This window comes from Fistularia commersonii, chromosome 19 (genome assembly GCF_037954325.1).
Source record: "Fistularia commersonii isolate RoL2024-O1a breed Wild chromosome 19, RoL_Fcom_v1.0, whole genome shotgun sequence".
Classification (NCBI taxonomy): Eukaryota; Metazoa; Chordata; class Actinopteri; order Syngnathiformes; family Fistulariidae; genus Fistularia; species Fistularia commersonii.
This window is the reverse complement of record NC_141302.1, coordinates 1,679,680-1,690,000: the sequence shown is the minus strand read 5'-3', so window position 1 is coordinate 1,690,000 and position 10,321 is coordinate 1,679,680.

The following is a 10,321-nucleotide window of genomic DNA, read 5'->3' as shown; positions in this document are numbered from 1 at the left end:
CGTAGTACTCTGGAGATCGCAGTACAAATATTTGAAGTAATATTTACATTTATTTCTCCTCCTGTTAGCTGGAGACGGCTGAGCAGCGTGCGGCCCGAGGGGGCGCCGCCGCCACGCTAATAGCAGGTTACATGGCATTTAGAGCAGAAAGGTGTGACATGCAAACCTCTGCACACACACACACACACACACACACACACACACACACACACACTCCTCAGGGCCTGCCATTAATAACAGCTGACCTTTGCACGTTTAGGCTGTGAAATGATAGCTAGCCGACCGGAGGACGGCGTGTCGCACCTCCATTCTTCATCCTCCTCTTCCTCCTCATCCCTCCATCATTTCTCCTACCGTGACAAACAGGAAGTGCCGCTGGTGAAACAGGAAGTGCATTTAAAAGTAATTCAACTTAAAAAAAAAACCTTCAGAAGTTTGCAAAGTACCTGTTTCTTCATCGTCGTCTGACTTTTAAATCCTGAAATAAATGTTTTTATATATTATTATTGCACCTCCTTTAAGTAACCCCGCCCCTTTTTTCCCTGTCATTCGCAAAATTTCATCAAAACTGATTTTTTTTTTCTCCAAATATAAGTTATTTTCATTCAATTTTATTCAATTTATTTCTATTTAAAAAATTGGAAATTTCTGATTGATTTCTTTGTACACAAAAGTTTTTTTCTCTGAATTTTTTGTTCAATTTTATTTCATTATTGTCAACAGAAAAACTTTTTTTTTTTTTTACTTCTTTTATTTTCCCCCATTATTCCCGATGATTTTTTCCCCTCCTTTATTCTCAAAATTTCCTTAAAAATATGCAAATGAGAGTTTTCTCATTTTAAATGACTTGAATTTTTTTTCTCATAATATTAGTTATTTCATTAAGTTTTATGTGACTTTTGAGTTTTTGAAAGACATTGATGGAAAATATGATGTCTTGATTTCTTCCGATTTTCTCCTTCATTTTCAAAATTTCATGAAAAAATTTTCAAATGAAAATTTCGAAGATAATTTCTAATTAAATTATTTAAAATGAATTTTATTTTCCATTTCATAAAAAAACAAACAAACATGGACTTGAAAAATTTAAACTCTCAAAATATCATGAAATTTACACATGAAAATTTTTTCACGTTTGATAGACTTAAAAAAAATTCTCCAAATATTAGTTATTTAATTAAATTTTGTATTTCTTCAAATTTTTGACCAATTTAAGTCTGGTGGAATCATTTTGATATAATTTTATGTAAATAATGGAAATTTATGTAACACCCTCCTGACTCTTTGACCCTTTTTTTTCTCCGTCATTCTCAAAGCACTTTATGCAAATGAATAATTTTCAGATTAATTTCTAATTTTGTTATTTCGTATGATTTTTTTTTCTCCTTTTCTTTAAAAAATTGCAAATGAAAAATGTTCCCAGTTTGATGGACTTAAAAATAACTTGAAAAGTTTCATGAAATAACTAATGAAGGGGAAAAAATTGCAAAAAGTTAAGATTTTTTCCAAGTCTGATGGACTTGAAAAAAATGTTGAAAAAACTATGTTATTCAAGTCCATCAAACAAAAATTTTCATCCACAATTTTTCATGAAATGGTGAAAAAAAACCATCCGAAATAATAAATGAGAAATTAACTTGGAAAACCTCCTGTTATAACCCCACCCCCTTTTCTGCCTCGTCATTTTCAAAACACTTTTTACAAATGAAAAGTTTTCCATGTTAATTTCTGATTTAAGTATTTCTGATTAATTTTTTTCCCCTTCATTTAAAAAAAAAAAATTGCAAATGATTTTTTTTCAAGTCTGATGGTCCTAAAAACCTTTCTTTTCTCCATATGTTAGTTATTTTATTAAATTCTGTATTACTGCACTTATTTTAGTGATTCATTTTTTCTGTCATTTATAAAAAAAATGTATGAAAATATATATCTTAGTTATATCTTAGTTATTTTCATTATCCTCCGTTTTATGTATTTTTTCCTTATGAAGAAAAAGTGGATTTTTTTTAAAGATATTGATGGAAAAAATGTTATATTATTTAATTTCTTCTTTGACAGAAGAAAGATCTACTTTGGAAAAAACAACAGAAGTCTCAAAACCTTCTGTAGAAAGGATGAAAAAGAAAATAGAAGAGTTCAATATTTGATTTTTTTTTTTTTTTCAAATTTTCCAATATTTTTTTAAATCACGGGGACTGTTCAGGTCTTTTTTGAAAACACTATTCAATCATAATGCCAAAAAAATGTATGAAAATATATGTCTTAAACAAAATTTGCAAATGATATTTTTTTAGTTAAATTAAATTTATAGATTTAGAGACATTTCAAATTTTCATTTTTCTTCAAATTACTGGTGATTTAATTTTGAGTGAAATCATTTCAAGTGTAATTTCAAAAATAATGTAAATTTATGACACTTCCTATTGACCCTGTGACCCTGCCCCCTTTTTTATCCAATATCTTTAAAAATCGCACTTTTTCCAAATAAAAGCTTCCAAGTTGATTTCTAATTTCATCATTTCAGTTAATATTTTTCTCCCTCATTTCAAAATTTCATAAAAAAATTGGCAAAATGGCAAGTTTGATGGACTTGAAAACTCAATGAGTTATGACACTAAATTTAATTAAATTGAGTTTTGTATTTTTCAGATTTTTTGAGTGAAATCATTTTTATATTATTTATATTTTTCTGTATATTATCAATATTTGAGTTTTTGTTTTTTTTTAAATGTGGATTTATAAAACTTCCTCTTGACCGCGTGGCCCCGCCCTCCCTCTTTATAACCCCGCCCCCTTTTTATCCAATATTTTTAAAAATTGCACTTTTTCCAAATAAAAACTTTCCAAGTTGATTTCTAATTTCATCATTTCAGTTAGAATTTTTCTCCCACATTTTCAAAATTTCATACCAAAATTGGCAAAATGGCAAGTTTGATGGACTTGAAAACTCAATATGAGTTATGACACTAAATTTAATTAAATTGAGTTTTGTCTTTTTCAGATTTTTTGAGTGAAATAATTTTTATGTAATATATTTAATATTATACATATTATATTATATTTTATATTATATACTTACATATTATATTTTTCTGTATATTATTAATATTTGAGTTTTTTTTTTTTTTTTTTAAATGTGGATCTATAAAACTTCCTCTTGACCGCGTGGCTCCGCCCCCTCCCTGCCTCGACTAATGAGATTGTTCCGTCTCCATCGCCGTGGCGTGAATCCTGGGCGGGAAATGTCAGGCCGTCTCGCTCGCCGGCGTCCTGAAGGACGGCAAACATGGCGTGGAGGAGGAAGCGGCGTGATTTTTGGCGAGCGCCGAGCGGGGGGGGGGCAAAAACGCCCATTTCCCGGGGTCGCGACCTTCCCCGGGGAACGGCGGCGGCGAGGGAAGGAAGATGGATCGGCGGCGCGGCGAGTTTGCGGCGCCGTAATGGAGGTTGGAAAGAAGGCGTCGGGTTCGACCTCAAACACAACAAACATCAGGAAACGTCACGCTTTGTTTTTTATCCAACGCTTCGTTTCTCTTCCTTTGATGCCACGACACGTGCACGCGCGCAGAGGGGCTCGTGCACGTGGAGGGGCCGCGAGTCCAGGAAGTAGATCGGACCCGACCGGAGCCACGGCAACAAGATACCGTCCCTTCATCACACACACACACACACACACACACACACACACACACACGGATAGATACACACACACAAATCCATTGATATAACCACACATGCACATAGATACGTACACATACATACACACACAGATACGCACGCGCAAACACACACACATATAGATGCACGCAACACAACAAGCACAAACACACGCACACACACACACACACACACACACAGACATATAGACATGTGCAGACACATAGATTCATACACACATTGACACACACACATATACAGTAGATGTATACATACACAGATTCATATGCACATAGATACACACACACACAGAAACGTACATACACACACACACATTGATACAAGCAAACACATAGATACACACACACACACATACACACATGGATAGATACACACACACAAATCCATTGATATAACCACACATGCACATAGATACGTACACATGCACACACACACACATAGATACGTACACATACATACACACACAGATACGCACGCGCAAACACACACACATATAGATGCACGCAACACAACAAGCACAAACACACACACACACACACACACACACACACACACACAGACATATAGACATGTGCAGACACATAGATTCATACACACATTGACACACACACATATACAGTAGATGTATACATACACAGATTCATATGCACATAGATACACACACACACAGAAACGCACGCACACACACACACACACACACACACATTGATACAAACAAACACATAGATACACACACAGACACATACACACATGGATAGATACACACACACACAAATCCATTGATATAACCACACACACACATAGATACGTACACACACATCAATACACACAGAAACACACACACACACGGATAGATACACACACACACAAATCCATTGATATAACAACAAATGCACATAGATACGTACACATATGCACACACATAGAAACGTACACACACACACACAGATGCACACGCGCACACACACACATAGATGCACGCAACACAACACGCACAAACACGCACACACACACACATGGATAGATACACACATACACAAATCCATTGATATAACAACACGCACATAGATATGTACGCACACATCAATACACACATATACATACACACGCATACACACACACACATAGATATGTACACACACACACACACAGATACGCACGTGCACACACACACACATAGATATACGCAACACAGCACACACACACACACACACACATATAGACACGTACACACACATAGATTCATACACACATAGAAACACACGCACACATTGACACACACACATAGATATGTACACATACACAGATTCATACACACATAGATACACACACACATACATACGCACACATACACACACACACAGATAAATACATACACACACAGACACGTACACATACATAGATTCATAAACACACAGATAAACACATATAGATACACACACACACTGTAGATACACACATACACACACAAACACACATGGATATGTACACACACATACACACATACATATAAAATGTACACATACATAGATTCATACGCACATAGATAAACACATATAGATACACACACACACACACACACACACACACACACACACATACTGTAGATACACACATAAACACACACACATGGATATGTACACACACATAGATGTGCACGCACACATACACATACACACACAGTCAGGATACACACATAAATGCACACACACACACACACACACATATATATGTATGTACATTAACACACACGGAATACACACTCGTCCTATAACATTTATAAAATGACATTTTAAAAATGCACACACACACACACTGCGGATCATCAGTATTGATCACATGGTGATCACCAGCAGCTCTCATTCATTGGTTAGCCTTTAGCTTGTTAGCAATCATGCTAGCCATCATTACACTAGTTAGCCTGTAGTTATCTAACTGTTATACCAGTTATCATAACGCTAGTTAGCTGTTACGCTAGTTAGCATTGCGCTGAGTAACTGAAAATAGCAGGAGTCTCCTGCTTGTCTTTATGAAATATCTGACTTTCTGACACACACACACACACACACACACACACACACACACACACACACAGATGACAGCTGAAATGGGAGGGAAAAAAAATCAATATTTCAGTTCAAACGTCTGTTTCATTTTCTTGAGATTGAACTGTGTGTGTGTGTGTGTGTGTGTGGGTGTGTGTGTGCAACCAACAACACCATGTCCTTCCTTTTTCATAGGATAGGTAATATAAGTGTGTGTGTGTGTGTTTGTGTGTGTGTGTCCACAGTTGATGTCTTTACGTTCCACACCCGGCGTCCAAATAAACTGTCAGGTCTGAAATGGCTGCGAGTGTGTGTGTCTGTGTGTGTGTATGTGTGTGTGTGTGTGTGTGTGTGTGTGTGTGTGTGTGTCACAATATTTGTCCCGTGTTATTGGAGCTCCGAGGCCACAGATTCTTCCATAAACACCCAGCTGTGAATTATTCAACAAATAAACACGTCGAACGGAGCGCGTACACACACACACACACACACACACACACACACACTGGTGGATGTCATTCAGGTTTATATTGTTTAGGTATTGAGCTTAAGAGTAAATCATTAAGATTAAATAATAAAAATATTCACATTTAAAATAAGAAGTGTATATACTGTTTGTTTATAGTTTCTCCTTTTCATTTTATACTTTATTTTCTGATATGTTTGATTTTATTTGTCTCATTTAACAAATAATAACGTATTTGCAAGAGGAATTTTAGGAATATAATATACAGATTAGAAGAAGTAAATTGAAGTTGAAATATTATTTGTGTGATTATTATAATAATTATCATATATCTATTAATAGACTTAATGATCAATAATTTTTCCTCAAATCGATTATTTTTTCGAGTCTTTGTGAGATAAAATATTGAAATCAGAAATAAACCTTTAAACCGAAACGAAACGCGGTTACTAAAACGGAACTCTTGCGCCCTCTAGTGGCCAAAAGCTGAATTACACCCTTGATTAAGACGATCCAGTTTTTTCTTTCTTTCTTTTCGGTATTTTCTTAATTTATCAATTTAATTGATTCGTGTTTTAAAATGAGCAGGAAAACAAGCAACAATTTTTACAAATTAAAAAATGTTTCTATAGGTTAAAAAAAGAATCCATTCATTGATTTCTAAGTAATTTATATTATTTTCTCCTTTATTGTCAATTTTTCACAAAACCTTTTTCATGGAAATAAACAATTTTCCAATTTTGATATTTTCTCCATAAGCTAGTTTTTTCCTCAAAAATTAATCCAAATTTTAAAAAGAACATAATTTACCTTCCTGCCATGAATTTGAAAATGAAATATATAAAAACAAAGTGATGAGAAAATTTAGAGACTGCAGGCTGTTTATTTGTTTATTTCTGATTGATTTTTGATCAGTAATTATTTGTGATGTGATGGAAATAAAAATTTAATTACATTTTTTTCCAATGAAAAATCTTAACAGCCTTTAATTTCTATCCAAATATTTGTAATTTTCATTCAGTTTTACTCGTTTTTTTCAAGAAAAAACTCGATTTTCTTTTGAAAAATGCTAAAAACCTTTGCCTTACTTTTTTCAAAATTTTGAGTGATTTAATTTTTAGTGAAATAATTTTTGGTTGAATTTTTTTTTTCTAAGTTTTATTTATCTTCCTAATTTTCCACCATAATTTCTGTTTTTCTAATTTCTGAAAACTTTTTGCAAATGAAAGATTTTCCAACTTTGGCAGACTTTAAAAACGTTTCTCCAAATATGATTAACTTTCATTAAATTTTATATAATTTCTTAAGAAGAAAATCTTGATTTGTTGCAAACGTAATAATGTAAAGTATGATGTGAAATTAAATTTGTATTGTATAAAAAAAAGTTATTTTATGAGACAACCTATTTTGGCCCATTATTTCTTAAAATATTCTTTTAGCTTCTTCATTCCCAAATTGTCATGAAAAAATTTTGCAAGTAATTTTTTTTTCCTATTTCACGGAATTAAGTGTAAATTTTAAACTTTTGACTTTTCAGCCTTTTTTCTTTCAATTTTTTAATGAACTTTTCCCCCACCTACTTTCTAATGATTTTTTTCCCTTTCTTCTCAACATTTCATTAAAAAATTGCAAATAAAAATTTAGAAGATTTTTGTACAAATAAAAGTTATTTTCATTATCCATCATTTTTATGTATTTTTTTTCCTTATGAATGAAAAATAGTTTTTTTTTTGAAAGATATTGATGGAAAAAATGTTATACTATTTAATTTCTTCTTTGACAGAAAAAAGATCTACTTTTTGAAAAACAACAGAAGATTCAAAACCTTCTGTAGAGAGGATGAAAAGGAAAATAGAAGTTAATTTCTTTTCTCTTTTTTTCAATTTTCCAATATTTTTGTAAATCATGGGAAATGTAAAGGTCATTTTTGAAAACACTTTGCAATCATATTTTCATACATTTTGAGATTTTTTTCTGGTGATTTTAACTCTAATTTAATTTGAATTAATTCATATTCATTCTTTAAACTCTTTTTTCAATTTTTTGGACGTTTTTTTTTCCTTTGATCCATAATTTTAGAAAACAGATTTTTGGGAAATAATACATTTCTGTGTGATGGATTTTAAAATATCTCAAAATTGTAGTTATTTTCATACATTTTTATTTTATTTCTTACATATTGAATATTGGTGCAAAATATTATGTCTAGTTGTTTTTTACGTTTTCCAAAACTTATGTTGGAAATCTGATCAAATCAAAAGATTGTATGTATTTATTTTAATTATCTTAAATTTATTGGTTGAAAAAAATATTTTCCAAATCTGACGGACTTTAATTTTCATTTTTCATCAATTTCTCATTTTTATGAACTTTTCTTCTTTTCCACAATGATTCGTGATGATTGTTTTTTCCATCATTCAAAAATTTCAGAATCATTTTTTTGGAAACTCACATTTTGAAGGTTGACCGACTTTGAAAGTTCTTCTCCAAATATTAGCAATGTTCAGTCAAAATTATTTCATTTCTGAGGAAAAATACTGACTTTTTTGGAAAGCCATTGTTGAACTTTTGAGAGATTACATTTTGAGTTTTTTAAATGAAATTTTTGATGAGCCTGCTATTTTTCCCCACTTAATTTCAGATGTTTTTTTTCTCCTTAAATCCCATAATTTCATAGAAAAAAACGTTGCATATTAAATTTTTGAGGATAAATTTTAAACAATGTGTTAAGTTAAATATTAATTTCTTTTCTTAAAGTTTTGGTTCATTTCTTATAAAGAAAAACCTTTTTAAAAGTATTTATGGAAATGTAATGTCTTAATTTTTCAGATTTTTGAGTGATCAAATTGTGAGTGAAATATGACATTTTTTTGCTAATTTTTTTAAAACTGCCTACTTTTCCCTGATATTTTTTTTCAGGCCCTTTTTTCACATTTATTCTCCAAATTTCATAACCACATTCACAACCAAAATTGTCACGCTTTGACAGAATTAAAAAATGTTCATTGCATTTCTAGTTTTTTCTTCTAATGAAATATTTATATATTTTTTTAAAAGATAATAATTGAGAATATGGTGTCTCTATGTTGAGTAATTACATTTTAAATTAAATAAGGTGTTGCTCATTTTTTCATTTTTAATATAATATGTATATTCCTATTTTCCCCCAATGATTCATGATTTTTTTCTTAATAATTCCACATTAATATATTTTTTTGTAATATTTTTTTCAAATGGGACAGACTTAAAGTAAACTTTTATCTATATATTTTAAATTTTTTCCATTTTTATATACTTTTAAAATCCCCCCCTTAATCTATAATTATCTTTTTCATTCTCGAATTTCATCAAACATTTCTTCATCAACCTATTCTTTCTCTTACAATTTGTAATGATTTTTTTCCATCATTCTCAAAACATTGAAAAAAAAATTTTGAAAACACATTTTGCAAAGGTTTCTCCAAATATTAATTCCAATTAATTTCATTTCGTATTTTGAGAAGAGCTTTTTTGGTGTAAATTGTTTTTGAAAATCTAATTTTTAACAAACTTCTTTTAATGTCCCCCATAATTTCTGCAGATTTTTTTCTCTTTTCCTTCTCATGTTTTTATAAAAATATTTGGTAAATGAAGTTTGATGGACGTGGAAAATTTTCAATGCTTTCTCCAAATACTAGTTATTTTACTCAATTTTACATTGTTGGAAAATATGATTTAATTTTGAGTAAATCATTTTTAAAGAATTCATTTCACTTATATTTTTGTCTCATTTTTATTAGAATTCCTACTCTTACCCCTCATAATTTCTTATGTTTTTCCTCATTCATACTCAGAATTTCCTAAAAACGTTTTTTGTAAATGAAACATTTTCCAAGTTCTATGGGCTTTAATTTTTTTTTCTTAGTAATTTTCATCGAATTAATTTTTTTTCCTATGAAAGAAATTTCTTTTTTTTTTTGACGATTTGGAAATATCAAGTGTTTTTTTAAAAGATTTTTCAGTGACTTAATTTTGAATGTTAATTACGTGTAATTTTTACCTTTAATTTCTATGAAACTTCCTATTTTTTTTTCACCCATAAGTCTTGATGATTATTTTTGCTCCTTCAAAATGTTTTTTATATTCAAATTTT